This window comes from Hibiscus syriacus, unplaced genomic scaffold (assembly GCF_006381635.1).
Source record: "Hibiscus syriacus cultivar Baekdansim isolate YM2019G1 unplaced genomic scaffold, ASM638163v2 tig00111213_pilon, whole genome shotgun sequence".
In the NCBI taxonomy this organism is placed as follows: Eukaryota; Viridiplantae; Streptophyta; class Magnoliopsida; order Malvales; family Malvaceae; genus Hibiscus; species Hibiscus syriacus.
In genome coordinates this window covers 2,797,425-2,814,282 of record NW_024063022.1, presented here as the reverse complement: position 1 = coordinate 2,814,282, position 16,858 = coordinate 2,797,425, and the positions used below count along the sequence as shown (strand labels likewise).

Sequence of the window (16,858 nt, the reverse complement as noted above, 5' to 3'; positions counted from 1 at the left end):
AAGTTGTCGAAACTATTTTTTTTCTTAAAAAAACAAAAAATTTAATTTTTAAGTGATTAAAAAATCTCGTCTCGATTAATTTGGTGTTTTCTTTTTTAAAATCAAAATAAAACATGGTTCAAAGAGTCTTCACCAATCTTTGATTATGGCGTGATTGGGCAACCAAAACATTTTTTTTCATTTTAATAACATTTAATTTAAAAATTATTAAAACTACATTTTAAGGTCTGTATACCAAAAATTGAGTTCGGGAGTCGATTACGCGTGGGGAAGGATTAATACCCCCACAGTGCCCTAAATCGGTACCTAGTTGATTAATTAGTTATCTTTGCAATGAGATTTATGAGTTCAAATTTAATTTAATTTAAGATCCCTTTAAGCATTATTACTTGAATCTTAGGATAGAAAATGATAATATTTAATTATTTCCTATCGAGAAGAAAAGACATCTCATGCCTTAAAGCAATCAGTTCTTACTCCAATTGAAATAAAAAAAATATTACTATTCCATTCGAAAATTCATTATTAATTTGAATGTATGAATAATAATAAAATAAAATAAATTAAATTAAAAATTATCAATCATTTTAGAAAAAAAGAAGGATAGTCGTTCATTTAAAGACTTCAAGATTAGACCTTTTATAAGTTCTAACGATCTTCTCTCGAATAATTTAAATAGACGAACATTTTTTCTCTCGTTCCCAAATTTTAGGCATGATCAAATTTTTAGGGTTTTACTTAATGAGATACACTTTCATTTTAAAATTATCGAAAGCGACTTTCTTATACGTTAAGACAGTCAATTCACAACGACTTTAAAATGAAAGCGTATTACCCTTAATCCAATTATTTGATCGGATGAAATTATACTCATGAGGATATCATACATGTTATGCAAAAATGATGTCATGTAACCAAATCCATGTGTTAACAATCAAATACATTCTTATGATTTTATACACATTAAATTAGTAAATATAATTAAAAGACATGAACGCATTATATACGAATTGCTATTACTTAATATGGAAAATACTTATATAGTGCATACTTACATGTAACTATACATTATAAATATATTCATAAGATGCAAAATACATACTTATATGCCAATACATATATATATATATATATATATATATATATATATATATATATATATATATATATATATATATATTAGCTTAATGCACATAAAGAAAACTAAGTAAACATAAAGTAAGTGATATGCGCAACATACATATAAATATGATGGAGGACTCAAATATGAAAATAGGAACATAGCAACCCTAAACATAAATAGCATAAACTAACCATGCTTACTAAAATAAGGAATAAATAATACTAAACGGAAACTTTAAAGGCTTAACAACAAGCATGACAATAATCAGGGTAGAAATACCAATATTGTACCACAAAAGGCACTGTAATCATAATTTATCCATAAACAAACATGTGATTAAAATGAATGTTTCGCAAAATACATGTCAAATGCGTAAGCATGAAGGAACTTAAAACATCTAAACCTGGGGACTAAAACAAATTAAATCAGAATTGGACGGAGCACTACCTAAAATATCTCATGTGCTCAGATACGGGCTACCCTAGGCCCTAAACGCTGCCGTTTTGGCAATTTATATATATATATGGTACTTTGGGTAAAAATTAAACCCTAGCCCTATTTGAATCATTCATTTTTTCCCTAATCACTCTCCCCTCAGCTTCGTTCTCTCCTCCTCTCAGCCTTTATCTCTTCTCTTTATATTTTGTTTGCTTTGCTCCTTTGATGAACCCGACGAAACCGAGCGGCCACCAAGGCCCCCCACTGCCAAGGGGGTTCTGACGAGGAGCCGCAATGCTCTAAATTTTTTTTCTTGAAAACCCAAAACCCCAAGGCTCAAACCCTCATGAAAAAAGTCCCCATAACCCCGAAACCACTCAACAAAGACTAGGGAACGAAGGGTTTACCTCCGCCTCAATGGAGTTGTGATTCTGAGCAACGCTGACGAAGCTTTTCGGACTGGAAATGTGAGTGTTTTTCTCTTTGGGGTTGTTTGTTTCTTTTGGGTACTGGGCTCTACGCTCATAAAAGAAACTCTATGTTTTTTTTGTTCTCTTGGTTATTTTGGTTGTTTTTTTGTTGCTGATGGATGAAAAGGATCTCCTTTTTCGTTTCGTGTTATTGCTTGATGATAAAGGATGGATGATCCTTTTGGGTTTTTGTGTTGCTCCTGCGAAAAAATGGCACACCCCTTTCCTGTTATGCTATCGTGTTAATGATAATAGAAAAGAATAATGCCTTTCTATTTTTTTTAATTCTTTCTAATGTCCTTTTGTTTTTGGTTGTTTTGCATGCGGTAGAGAGGAGAAGAGGAGCCATCCGTCGATTTGGTCTGCATGGATGATTTAACAGTCAAGAGAAGGGCTCCCTCCATAGCTGTTTGTCCTCTCTCGTGGGGAGGCTCTGCCCCGCTGCCACTGTCATGGTAGAGGAAATGTGGTAGGGAACAAGCTGTTGCTGGCACAGACGAGGAGGTCTGCGATGGTGGCAGCGTGGCCCACGGACGCGTGAGGCTGCTGAAACGATGTGTGTGCATCCCCGCGCGGGATTAAGACGGTCAGATTCGTTGATGGCAGCTGATGAGGTCTCATTGGGATACAAAACCCTAAATTTGACAAATTTGGGCCTTTCGATTTTTTCAAATCGAACGGTCAATAGCTGGCGACGCTGGGAGCTCCCTTCCAAAACCCTGCTTTATTGGGTTGATGTTTAGGGCTTCCAACCAATTGGATTGCTGCTTTTTTGGGTCCCAATTGTTGGGTCATTTAGCCTTGTAACTTTTGGGCTTCTTTTAGTTAGTTTATGTAACTTGGGCCTACAAATAAAATTAATAAAAGTTAACCATTTGTTTTAAATTTTAACTTATGTATATATATTCAATTATAATCATATACACATTATACAAACATATATAATAATATAATTTCTGAAATATATATTCGTAATAACAATACTATAATATATGTGTATAAATAATATATATGGAGAGAGAAAGACTCATAATTAATATTAATAACTAATAATATATCTAACTAATGATAATATATATATATATAGAGATAGATAGAGATATATATATATAGATAGACGCATGCACAACTTAGTAATAATAACTAATAATTAATCCTTATATAACTAGTAATACTATAACATATACAAATAACTAATTATAATAATATATATATATATATATAAACTCAAACCAAACTTGAATGAAACCCCCGAACAAAATAAGCATCTACAATATGATAGTTTAATAGAATAGTTGATTATCAACATTACCTTTGTCTAATTAGTAGAGGTATGAGTATCCACTATTATTGTAGTAGTAGGTCACGAGTTCAACATCGTTGAACCTTTTATTTTTTTTCAAGTACAAAACAGCTAACCATGGTGAGTAAAATCTGGGTTCAAGTCCCTAAGATTTCTTGGAAACTTGAATACTAGCATTTTATTTCAAAAACTCACAAATTAGTCGTTAAATTAATTTACTTTAATATAATAATTAAACCTCAATATTTTTGTGTCATCATATTCGGGTCTATTTCGAGTATGATTCAGGTAATCAGATTCGAGTTAAATTTGTCAGGTCTAGTGTCTAGGATGGCACAAAAGACATTAAAGAGTGATATTTTCTTTAATAATAATTAAAAATAATGAAAAATCTAAACGTTCATGAAGATTGTGAGAGAATAAAAACTAATTCTTAGTTTGCACATCAATACCTTGTTGTCATGTAATCTAGCTATTGATGGATTAATGATCTAGTTTATAGCAACATGTAAAATTAAAGTTTAATGCTACGATCGTAACAATTTATAATTCAATGACAAACTCGGTACAAAAACTAAATTTTAATAGCATATAATGTTAATTACCCTTTAAATAATTTATAATACATCATAGATATTATTTTTTATTAGTTAAATAGAAATTATTAAGAGATATATAGTAACTATTTTTTAAATACAATATGGTAATGAATCTTATCTTAAACATAATAAAAAAAGTCTGAAAATTGAAAAGTTAGGTGATGATCATCATCATGGCATGGTGCACATAATTTATCGGTTTCTTCTGCAAATTAATTATCAGATTCTCTAATTCCCTAATAAGAAAAGATCCCTTCTTCTTACTTTCTTCCTACATAAACTCTTCCCTTTTGCCTTATCTTTTGCCCAAAAAGTTTTCCCATAAAATTTCGCCATTTTTTGGGCAAATATTTATATATATCTTTATATAAGCATACTCTTTTCTTCTTACTTTCTTTCTTTTTCATTTAGCCATGGTTATGGAACCTCGCCCACCAACCAAAAATTTCCTGACTCGGCTCAACTCAGCCGTAGCCAATAGCCGGGTCGAGAAACGTTTCAAGTTACCTGAACGGAACTCGACTTTCACCACCGAGTTACGTGCCGGCGCCACCACTTTTCTCACCATGGCTTACATCTTGGCCGTCAACGCTTCCATCCTCGCCGACTCAGGCGGTCCTTGCGGCGTCTCCGACTGCGTTCCCCTGTGGTCCGACCCTTTCGTTCCTTTAACCAACTGCACGGGGTCGAGTCTCCCAGTCATCCAGCCCGATTCTTAATGCAAATTCGACATGGTCAACCCAGGTTACGTGTCGTGTTTGGAGAAAGTACATAAAGATCTCATAGTCGCCACTGTTGCTTCTTCTCTCATTGGCTGTTTAATTATGGGTATTTTCGCGAATTTGCCCCTTTGGCTTAGGTATGGGGACAAATGCGTACTTTGCTTACACCGTTGTCGGGTTTCACGGGTCGGGTAATGTCTCTTATAAAAGTGCTTTAGCGGCAGTTTTCCTTGAAGGCTTAATTTTTTGTTCATTTCAGCAATTGGGTTCCGGGCCAAGTTAGCTAAGTTGATACCTAAACCGGTTCGGATCAGTTCGTCCGCAGGTATAGGGCTTTTTCTCACATTTATCGGGTTACAAAATAATCAAGGAATTGGGTTAATCGGGTATAATCCATCTACCCTTGTGACTCTCGGTGGGTGCCCGAGTTCATCTCGGGTTTCTGTCACCCCTGTTTTCGCGGCGGCTAATGGAAGCGCCACTCCAATACCCGGGGGTACCATCTCAGCTGACATTTTTTGTTTACGTGACAGAATGGAAAGTCCCACATTATGGCTTGGAATCGTCGGCTTTGTGATTATAACTTATTGTTTAGTGAAAAACATTAAGGGTGCTATGATTTATGGTATACTATTTGTGACTACGATTTCTTGGTTTCGCGACTCTAACGTGACGGCATTTCCGAACACGGCTGCTGAAAATTCGGCACACAAGTATTTCAAGAAAGTCGTCGACGTTCACTTAATCGAAAGCACAGCCGGGGCATTGAGTTTTAACAGCATGGATAAAGGTTACTTTTGGGAGGCTTTGATCACGTTCCTATATGTTGACATATTGGACACAACCGATACATTATATTCCATGGCCCGATTCGCGGGTTTCACCAATCAGAGAGGCAATTTCGAGGGTCAGTATTTTGCCTTCATGTTAGACACAATGTCGATCATCATGGGATCATTGCTCGGGACATCATCGGTGACGACATTCATCGAATCGTCGACAGGGATACGAGAAGGGGACAGACGTGGTTAACGGCTCTAACTGTGGCGGGTTACTTCTGGCATCGATACCAGCGTAGGCGGTGGGGTTGCCGTTGATATTGGTGGGAGTGCTGATGATGAGAGCGGTGGTGGAGATAGAGTGGGATGATATGAGAGAGGCAATCCCTGCTTTTGTGACATTGATATTGATGCCATTGACATATTCAATAGCATACGGGCTGATTGGTGGGATTGGAACATACATGGTGTTGCACGGTGGAGATTGGGCGGCGGAACAATTGGTGACACTGGCGTCGTCAGGACTACAGTTGGCGACACCAAGGCATTCCCGGTGGAAATCAAACTCCACCAGGGGTCGGCTCTTAGCCCTTACATCCCGGTGGAAATCGAACTCCACCAGGGGTCGGCTCTTAACCCTTACATCTTCGCCTTGATTATGGACGACATCTATTGTGCGACACCAGACGATGTTCCATGGTGTATGCTTTTCGCTGACGACATTGTCCTAGTTGCTGAAACAAAAACTGAGCTGAATAGCAGATTGGCTACCTGGAAGACTGCTTTGGAAGAAAAAGGTCTAAGGATCAATATTGAAAAGACAAAGTATTTATGTTCAAACTTCAGTGGGAACCAAAATGATGAAGATGTAGAAGTATGCATAGAAGGACACGTTCTCCCCTCAAAGGATTGTTTCAAGTACCTAGGGTCTATGATATATAAGGATGGGGGTGTAGATGATGACGTTACACACCGTATAAAGGCGAGATGGCTAAAGTGGAGGATGCTACTGGAGTTTTGTGTGACATGAAGGTGCCTAAAAAACTTAAGGGAAAATTTTATAGAATGACAATAAGACCAGCGCTACTGTATGGATCAGAATGTTGGGCAATCAAGAAGGATCACGTAAGGAGGATGGAGGCCGTAGAAATGAGAATGCTTCGATGGGCATGTGGTAGGACTGTGTGGGACATGACACCAAACTCTGCTATTAGGATGTCCTTGGGGGTGGTGCCTGTATCCGAAAAATTGGGGGATGGAAGACTACGATGATTTGGGCATGTCCTTAGGCGACAACCGTCGGATGCGGTTAGGAGGGTAGAGTCGATTACAGTCGACGGTGCCAGAAGGAGAGGACGACCAAGGCGGAAGTAGGAAGACTGCTTGAGATCTGATTTGTAGGATTTAGCCCTTACCGAGGACATGACCTCTGATAGGAAAGTATGGAGACTTAAGACCAGGGTAGCCGACTAGTGCGGGTCACATCCATATGGTGTAACATTTATGTCTTCTTTTAATGCCTTTGTTGTAATTTCTATGACTTCTACTTTTTATACGTTTCTGTCATTGGAATTAATGAAGGCTTAGAACTAGGGTAGTGGATTAGTGTTGCCTTAGTTTAGGTTTTAACCCATTTGACTTTATTCCTTCAAGTAGCTTGCTATCGTTGACTTCTGTGTATCATTCTCTTCATGTTTCATCTTTTTAATTTTAGTCGGGTCTTACGTTTCTGTCTATATGCAAAGATTATTATGCATTGATTTATTAGCAGGGATTACTTCCCATTACAGAAGCGCATATGAAGACTGTATATGAAGACTGTTCAAATATGTATTTATTTATTTATTTATTTATACATGCATTGCATTTTATCTTTATTTTTAATTTTCTAACTGCCGGAGGTCTTCCACGAAAGTTGCTCTCAACCATGCGTTGGGGGCAGCCTACTACTCTACCTCCCCCTTACCCCATTATATATGGGAATAGGGTTTTGTTGTTGTTGTTGTTGTATTTTACATACAATGATAATCAATAGTAAATACTTTTTATATTTTTTTCTTTGGCTAAGATATTAAAAAGAATCCTTGAATTATTTTGATTTTCTTAAATCAACCCTTATATTTTTATTTTATTTAAACAAGAGTTTTATCATTTAGTTTGTGTATGTGTGTGTTCCCATCCATCGTTTTGTGTGGATCCACACTGGGACAAAGTAAAGATTGAATCTTAAAGGGGCAAATTGTATAAACACCTAAAAATATTTAAACAAAAAAATTGAGGACAAATGCTTAATTTTTACTCATATTCAAATTTGTAGACATAAAATTGTATTAAAAACCAACAATTTTGTGGGGCATGGCCCCTCTCATGTTGGATTATGAAGTTTCGTTTAATTATATAAATTTAGTTTAGTTTTCATCTGACTATGTCATGTTATGTTTATTCTTATTTTTTTTTTGTATTTGTAGTTCTCATATTTTGATTGTAATTGTACTTATCCAATTGAGAAAAAAGCATAAGGGATCGTTTTAAATAAAGGATAAAGTTTGAGGTTATTTTCTACTATTTTACCATCATAATATACAAAATTAATGAAAATAATAATTTTATTTTGTGGAAAAATGAAAATTTTATTGGACCATTTTAATTCTTCCTCTAGAATACTTTCTCTACTAAGTAAAGGAAAACAGCTTTCTATTTTGTTATATTCAATTTGAAAAATGGGCAAAAAAGAGGGCAAAAACTCATTTTAGTCAAACAGATTTTCCAACTTGAGGAAATTCGATGGTGATGCATTATGCGGATACCTTTCACTTACACTATTCTAATTATTGCCATTTTCATCCATTGCAAATATATATATATATATGCTAAACTACACGTTTAATAATCTAATGATCACTTTTATTCTATTTTGGTCCCCAACTATTTTTTATTTTAAAATCATACATAACGTTTAGTTTTGGTTATGCGCCTTTAAAAAATTAACGATGATGTTGATGTCTAACCATAAGATAATATCATGTTATTATTGAAAAAAATAAAATGCCACATCAGTAGTTCTTTTAATTTTTTAACAGTGAGTGACCAAAATAAAATCAAAATTGAACGTTATGTATGATTTTAAAATAAAAAATAGTTGGATAACCAAAACAAAATAAAAGTGATAATCAGGATACTAAACGAGTAGTTTATCCAAAAATATGCTTGTTATTTTTTGAAATTTTGTTCTTTGTTATATTTATCTATAACATAATTGTTTAGGCATAGAGAATCTCAAGGTATCATGTTCAACTCTGTGAGAATCTTGAAATATTGAATTTAACCTCTCATCTCGTGTAGATAAATTTTGTGAAAACAATGCAAAGTTAATTTAATTTTACACCTAATATTAATGGATTCCTAAGATAGACAAAAACTTGATTGAAGGAACGAGCAATGAAGCATGATTCTAAACAAATTGTGACCAATAAATTTTACCTTGTAGATAAGGGATTGTTTTTGCATGTTCCATGTTGTCAATATGTCATAAGTAAAGCATCTAAAAGTGGGACAATAAATAGGGCAACTTTTTTTGTTAAACCAACACATAATGTGTGTGAAGAATTGATGTTTGATCCCCCACAACTAAGTTGTCAAAATTTAATTAGTTCTTCAAAAGAGCATATAATTAATAGAAAACATACTTGTAGTTGAATTTTATTATTAGAGTGATTATGATTTTTAAAATATTGTTATTTGAATTTCTGATCAATTAATAATTATATTAGTTAAATTAAAGATTCAAAGTTAATTATTTATTTAATTCTTATAAGCTTTGAAGTTAGTTAAATCAATTTTTATCCCCTAATTTTTTTTAGTTTAATTACTTACTAGGTTTCTATCAACTTTGAAGTTAGGCAAAATAAACATATCTTATTTTTGTTTAAATATTTAATAGATCCTTATATAAGTTGCCTTCATTTATTTTTAGTTAAAATATAGTTTTATGTCATTTCAATTTTGGACTTAGATAATTTAATCTGTCAATAATTTATAAATAGAAGTGTTGCACTACCTATTAATCATGTCTTTTAAAAAAGAAGAAAAATTTTCTGATAAGTGATATTAAATTAATTCTTTAATTACTTGAGTGCATGTAGTATTGGTAATGCTCCGACACTTTCCCACATTGAGTGGGAAATACCATTGGCATGGGTATTTATATGTGTCTTTGACACATTTGCACGGATATTATCATTTTGGAGAAAATTAGTATAAATTTTCTGAGCAAATAAAGAATGTGAAAGAATTTTACTATAATATTTATAGGCTGCACAGTGTTCTATTTGATTCAAATTTTCAGAGGATAATAGATGTTGTCGTTTGATTTTTGTAAAATTAGAATCATAACAGTCAATTTTTGAAATTATATCTGTGACACATTGGATGTATCAAGATAATATTTTAGCTTTTATAGTTGTTTATTGTGTTAGTTATAAGAGTTACAACAATAATTACATGAGTTACAAGAGTAATTACATGAGTTATAAACGACGGGAAATTATATCACGAATCTGGATTGTTTTGGGGCAAGATTCATTGGTTTTATGACAATATTTTCAACAGAGATTAAATTCGAAAATTAAATCAGATTTATATCTAATTTTTTGCTTGGACAATTTTGTCCCACAGCTCGGCCTATAAATAGAGAATCAATGTTAGTTTCTCAACTCACTCAACATTCACGAATCCTCTCTAAACATTCAAAGGTTTTTTGAGCTTCTTCTCTCTACTTCTATAAGAAGAGCAGTATCACCGGTAGTCTACTTTGATTTTGGATGTACAAATTCTCGGAGCTACCGTGTTAACCTCGGGGGACGATCCGCCTATCGTGGCGATTATATACATCAGAGCGAATTTATTTCTAAGGTAGTGACTTTCACCACAACACAATTTCAGTTGATCTTTTACAAATTATATTTTAAATTTTTCATGTAGTGTTAAGAGTGTGATTTTGTAGTATTCATTTCCAACATGTTGCATTCTAATAGTGGGATAGGCAACGTGGATTATTAATGACGATGGCCTATGACGAGAGCATCACGAGATTGGTTCGGAGAGAATTTCAAACGTTGCACTCTAAAGAGAGAGACAAGGTAGAGTCTAACAATAGAAGATAACTATATGTCACGTGACGTCTCATATATCACTACAATCCTTGGAAATATAAAGAGTTAATTGTATCACATGTCATTCAATTATGATTTTTATTCTAAATTAGTCTTTAAATTTTTAAATATTATAATTTCATCTGAAACTATTATTATCATTCTAACTTAGTCCTCAAACTTTTGAACATTTCATTTTCACCATCAAACTATGACCTTCATTCTAAATTAACCCAAAACTTTTTGAACATTTCAATTTCATTCCAAGCTATATGTATATACTAATCACGTCATTTGTTAATAAAATCGTTAGGTCAAGTTATATTATTATATGTTTGAAAAAATTAGGTTAAATTATGCTTGAAACTAATTACATATTTGGATGACTTCGGGATAAAACTAAAATATTCAAAAGTTTGGGAACAATTTAGAACGAGGATAATGGTTTGGGGATGAAACTAGAATGTTAAAAAGTTTAATGACTAACTTAGAATGAAAGTTATACTTTAGGAATTAAATTAGAATATTCAAAAATTTAAAGATCAATTTAAAATGAGGATCATAATTTTGAGACATGATGCAATTAACTCAAATATAAATGATCGAATGCCATCTTCATTCAATTGTACTCATAACCTCATTGAACTTCCAAGGTGAACAATCTTTAATAGAGGAAAGAATGTCAAATATTTTTTTAAGGAAACCAACACTATAATATAACTTTTTTTAATAGTATGAGATGATTATAATAAATTATTTGTTCATAATTTTCTTAATCAATTGACAACACACTCTGCAGATGCAACTACTCGAGCCTAAGAATTTTGAGAAAACAACATTCTCTTTTACAACTGAGTCCACTTAATGGGTTCAACACTATAATATAATTTTTTATTAATATGATATAAGTACAATATAACATATGTTCAAAGATAACCAATCATTTGATATTGAATTTTCATATTCTTAACATACATGATACTTAAATCTGGGACCTCAAGGAATAGCAAGAGTATATTATAGTAAAATAAAAACTAAGACAATTGTACTAAAAAACATGATACACAAAAATAACAGGAATACGATAAAAATATACGAATCACTCGAATCACGTGCCAGTAATTTGGGCTTTTACAAGTGCTGGTCGCTTTCTTTCACTAAATAATGCTCTGAAAAGGAAAACATAATGGGGAAACTTAGGAGCACACTATCCGAAAGTGAACATTTATGCCTTCCACCTTCATTTTCGTGGCACCAATTCATCCACTTACTACTCTTTCTACCCTAATTATTCACACTTTTCCTAACCTACAAACTTTTGTTTTCAACTTTTCATTTTTCACGATCAATTTAAAAAAAAAATAACAAAAGAAACCTTCATTTAAAAATATAAAAAATATTATAAATGTCGAGATTTGAATTCAAATTTATCATAAATTAAAGATGAGTACATCAAATAATCTTAATGTCCTGTAATATGCAAACATGAGTGCTGTATGATCTAATTTAGGAGTAGTCATTGTCTCAGTATGTCGTTTTAGTAGTAGTTTTTTCTTCTTTCTATAGGATTCTTTTTGCGTGCATATTAAACAATTGGAACATTAAGTTTTAATAAATTTTACTTTCATGACCACTAGATAAGATTCAAAATCAATTATCATCTGTGTTCCAAATTATTATTTTTTATTAATATGGAATAAGTCCAAATTAGAAACTGTCGTTTAAACATTAAGTTGTTTGATTCGTACGCCTGTAATCCAAATTAGATCATATACTAGAGGTATATTTTTCAAGGTTAGTTGTGCATGTTAAAGAGGGATAGGTGTCCAATATACGATAACCTAAAAGATATAATAAAACAATAATTAACCACAGTTTCTAAAATTTCACTATCAGTATAAAAAATGAATTTATAAAGAAAATAAGATAAAGTATATAAATAATCTTTGATTATAGGGTATTGTTTTGTTAAGTTTCTAATTTTTTAGAGTTACAAAATGACCCGGACTATAAGGCATTATTTTGTTGAGTCATTTGACTAATAAAAGTTACAAAATGGTCACTCAATTATTCATATCTCGATCAATAGATTAACGTCCAGCTCAGACAACCATTAATTTTTTAACGAAAACATATGAATCGTTGAGTGGTCATTTTACAACTTTTAATAATCTGAAGACTCAACAAAACAATATCCTATAATCGACACCATTTATACGTTTTACACAAGAAAATATTTGGTTGAATCAATGGACATCCAACTAACTGTAGGATAAAGTATATCTTGCTAAAAGGAGAGTAGCTTTGGTAATAGAGGCGCATGTATATTTTAGGTTAGAAGTAAGAATTTAGAAAGATATATTAGAGATTTAGGGATTTAAAATTTAATTATTGATAAAAAAATAAAAATAAAAATAAAAATATTTAAATTATGTTGGAATTTGAGATTTCCATGTGTATAACCGTATTCTCTCGGTGCATTCCTGTTTGATAATTCCCAGAGGAGGGATCTTGCTTAGACAGCTTAAGCTTTGGCCAATGGAAAAATAGATGCTGAAAACAAATTAGAGCATTGAGAGTTAATGTCTGATCAAAATCTGGTTAAGACCAAAATTCAAAGGACAATTTGAAGGGAAATGAAAGATAAATCATGCTAACACCACACACCTGTCCTTTGTGGGGTTTCTCTCGAAACCATAGGAATGCATATTCACTTTAGTATTTCAAAGATTTGCACTCTTTTTTACAATGAAATTTGGGTAGATTAAATAAATGGTAACTTTCGTTTGAGTTTTATAATTTTTTCCTCACTAAATTAAAAAAAACATAAGATTTGAATACTTTTGTTTCGTTTTAATTAAGATGTTGTCACTGAAAGTTAATGGTCTTTAAACTTTTAACGATTTGCTGACGTGACACGGTAAATATATAAAATTACAATTACATCATTTCCATATAGATAATATGTGGTTTAAGCTTTCCTTTTATATTTGTACACTTTTGCTCACTAAATTTTAAAAACATAAGTTTTGGTCACTTACATTATCGTTTTATTAAGTTGTAGTCACTTATGTTATCGTTTTATTAAGTTTCGGTCACTTAGACGTTGAATGTCGTTAGTTTGATGACGTGGTCTTAGTGAAACGATTTAATTTTTATTTGAACCCCTACACTTTAGACAAAATATTGATTATGAGTCTTTCTGTAAATTTAAATTAGTTTAGGGAAAACATTTCAGTTTATCTATTTTTACTAGGTTTTCTTCTCATCCCCATTGTTGTTCATCTTCTCCCTACTTCTTTTTCAGACATCGTCGCTCCATTTGCCTTCTTTCAAGGACTCATGTTGTATTTCAAGAATAATAAAAGATTTCCAATTCCCGATAACAAATAATAACACCACAAGTTCAGAGAAAAGTGAGAAGGTAGACATCGAGAGATAAAATGAAACTGGTAATCTCACTTATACAAACTAAAATTCAATTTACAAAGATTGAGATTGAAGAATGCCAAATCCAACAAGGAACAAGAAGACAAAACAATGGATCCAAATAACATGCGTCGACACTTTTTTCATCCCATTTTTAATATTATTATTATTATTTATTATTATTTATTATTATTACTTTTTTCTTTTTAAGCTTTACAAACCCAAACCGAGCCCAGTTACAACTCAAGACCCGGGCCCAATTACAAGCAAATCCGACCCAAAAAAATACCCAAGCAACCCAATCCTAATCCTAGCCCTACCACAGTAGCCTTTGCACCAGCCCCTGCCACTGCCAGTGCCACTAATCATCAACCAACATACCACAAATAGAAGCAGAGATCAAATCAATGTTTTTTAATGTTATTTTACGTGTAATGGATATAAAATCCAACAACCACAATGTAAAGACTCTCGGTTTTTTTCGGAAAGAAAATAAAAAAAACAAAAAAATTCTAGAATATTCTTTTTTTTCTTATTCGAAATACGTTTTTTTCTAAAAACAAAGAAAAAAAAGAAGAGAAGAGAGTAGAGTTACCTTTCGGCCGAGTTACTCTCCGGTGCTAAGAGGGTCGGCTCGTAGATCCGAAAGGTGAGGAGGAGCGCCCAATGGAGGAGAACAACATAATTCGAAATGGATCCAACAGCGGACGGTGGCGATCAGAGCTCGGGAAAGCCGAAGGGTCTCGACCATTTTCACGACGATGGAGCCCTCTTCACGAAAACCATATATGAGACGAGGGGGTCAAGGTGGATCTCCGAGTAAAATATGGTGGCCAGCGGTCACCAAAGGCAGCCAAACGGCTGGCAAGGGGGTCGACTTTTTAGGGCGAAGCGAAAAATAAAAGAATTAAAAAAAAAGAAAATGTATTTATAGAAAAGTTTAAGGGAAATTGCACTTATGTCCCCCTAAGTTATGCTTGTTTTTGCAAAATGGTCATATGTAGGGACCGATTTTATAATTTACATGTTTCTTATGCATGTTATATATTTTTAGTTTAATTATTGTTTAGTCCCGCAACTTTAGCATGTTTTTGCATTTTAGTCATCTGTAGGGGCTGTTTTTGTAATTTACCCACTTTTATGCATGTTATATATTTTTAGGATTATTTTTTGTTTAGTCCCTCATATTTATGCGTGGTTTTTGTATTTTGGTCATGCGTAGTGATTGTTTAATTTTTTTAAATGCTTATGGGCTGATTTAGTAATTTCCCTTTTTTATTTTGAATGCATGTTTAGGCTAGGAAAAAAACCAATATTTAGGAAATAGCCTCTTTAGTTTCTACATGTTTATATTTCAAACCAGAATATATTTTTTTATTTATTTTAATTTGGCCATGCAATTTTATTTATTTTAATAGTCCCCATGTTTTATTTATTTTGATTCTTTGTAATTTTAGCACTCAATATTAAGCATGCTCATTTTAGTCAGTTTTGTACTTTTTTTAATTTTAATTTTGACATGATGGTTTGATTGTTAATATTTTAGTCCTATTTTTATTTTATTTTAATTTGTGCATGTTGCTTACATGTTAGTTCATTTTAGTCCTTAATTAATTTTGCATGATACCCTCATAAACATCTCTTAACTCGACTCGAAATAAATTGACTAAGGGTAATATTCATTCATTTTAATATTGTCGTAAAGTGACTATCTTAACGTATAAGAAAGTTACTTTCGATAATTTTAAAAAGAAAGTATATCCCATTTAGTTACACAAATTAAATCAAACCTATTTTAAAATTCGGGGATTGAGAAAATATCATGTTCTTCTAATTAAATTCACTGGGAAAAGATTGTTAGATCGAATATAAGGTCTCATCTCGAGGTATTTAAATAATTGATTATCCTTATTCTCATTAAATATTGGTAAAATAAATAAATAATTATATTTGTTTGATATATGTTTTTAATTTGCTTTATTTTTTGCATGTTTTCCCCAATGTTTTTTTAAAATAATAACACTTGAATCGATATGAGAATAGTAATATCTCTTCATTTCAGTTGGAGTAATAAATAACTGCTTTAAGGTATAAGAGGTCGTTTATTCTCGATTGGAAATCATTAGATATTATCGTTTTCACTCTAGTCGATATTAATTTTTAAGACAGAAAATAGTAATATCTCCTCGTTTCAGTTGGAGTGATAAATAATTGCTTTAAGCCATGAGAGGTCATTTATTCCCGGTTGGAAATAATCATATATTATCGTTTTCACTCGAATCAATATTGAATTTTAAGAAAAAAAATGTGATATCTCTTCATTTCAATTGGGGTAATAAATGACTGTTTTAAGGCATGAAAAGTCCTTTATTCTCGATTGGAAATAATTAGATGTTATCGTTTTCTCTCTTAATATTATTTTGGGTGTTGATATTTTGAACTAATATTGAACTTTGGAATAGAATTTTAATATTTCTTTATTTCGATTGGAGTAAGAATCGATTTCTTTAAGGTATGAGAGATCAGTTCTTCTCAATAGGAAATAATTAAATATTACCATGTTTCGTCCAAAAATTCAAAGAATATTTTTGTAGGGGGTCTTAAATTAAATTAGACTCGAACTAGTAAATTTCATTGCAAAGACAATTTACTTAATAATCTAGGTACTGGTTTAGGGTGTTGTGGGGGTGCTAATCCTTCCCCACACGTAACCGACTCCCAAACTCAAATTTTGGTAACGCAGATCGCAAGTTTGTTGTTTTAATTAAAATTAATATTTTTTTTATTAAAATGACTAATAAATCCATAAAAAACTCTATTTCTAGTCTTTTTACTTAAGTTATTG

The 16,858-nt window shown here is 32.3% G+C and overlaps 1 pseudogene; it reads left to right on the top strand.

Moving 5' to 3' along the window:
* The first annotated feature begins 4,331 nt into the window (after window positions 1-4,331).
* LOC120156221 lies at window positions 4,332-7,916 on the top strand (annotated as a pseudogene).
* Window positions 7,917-16,858: the final 8,942 nt, after the last annotated feature.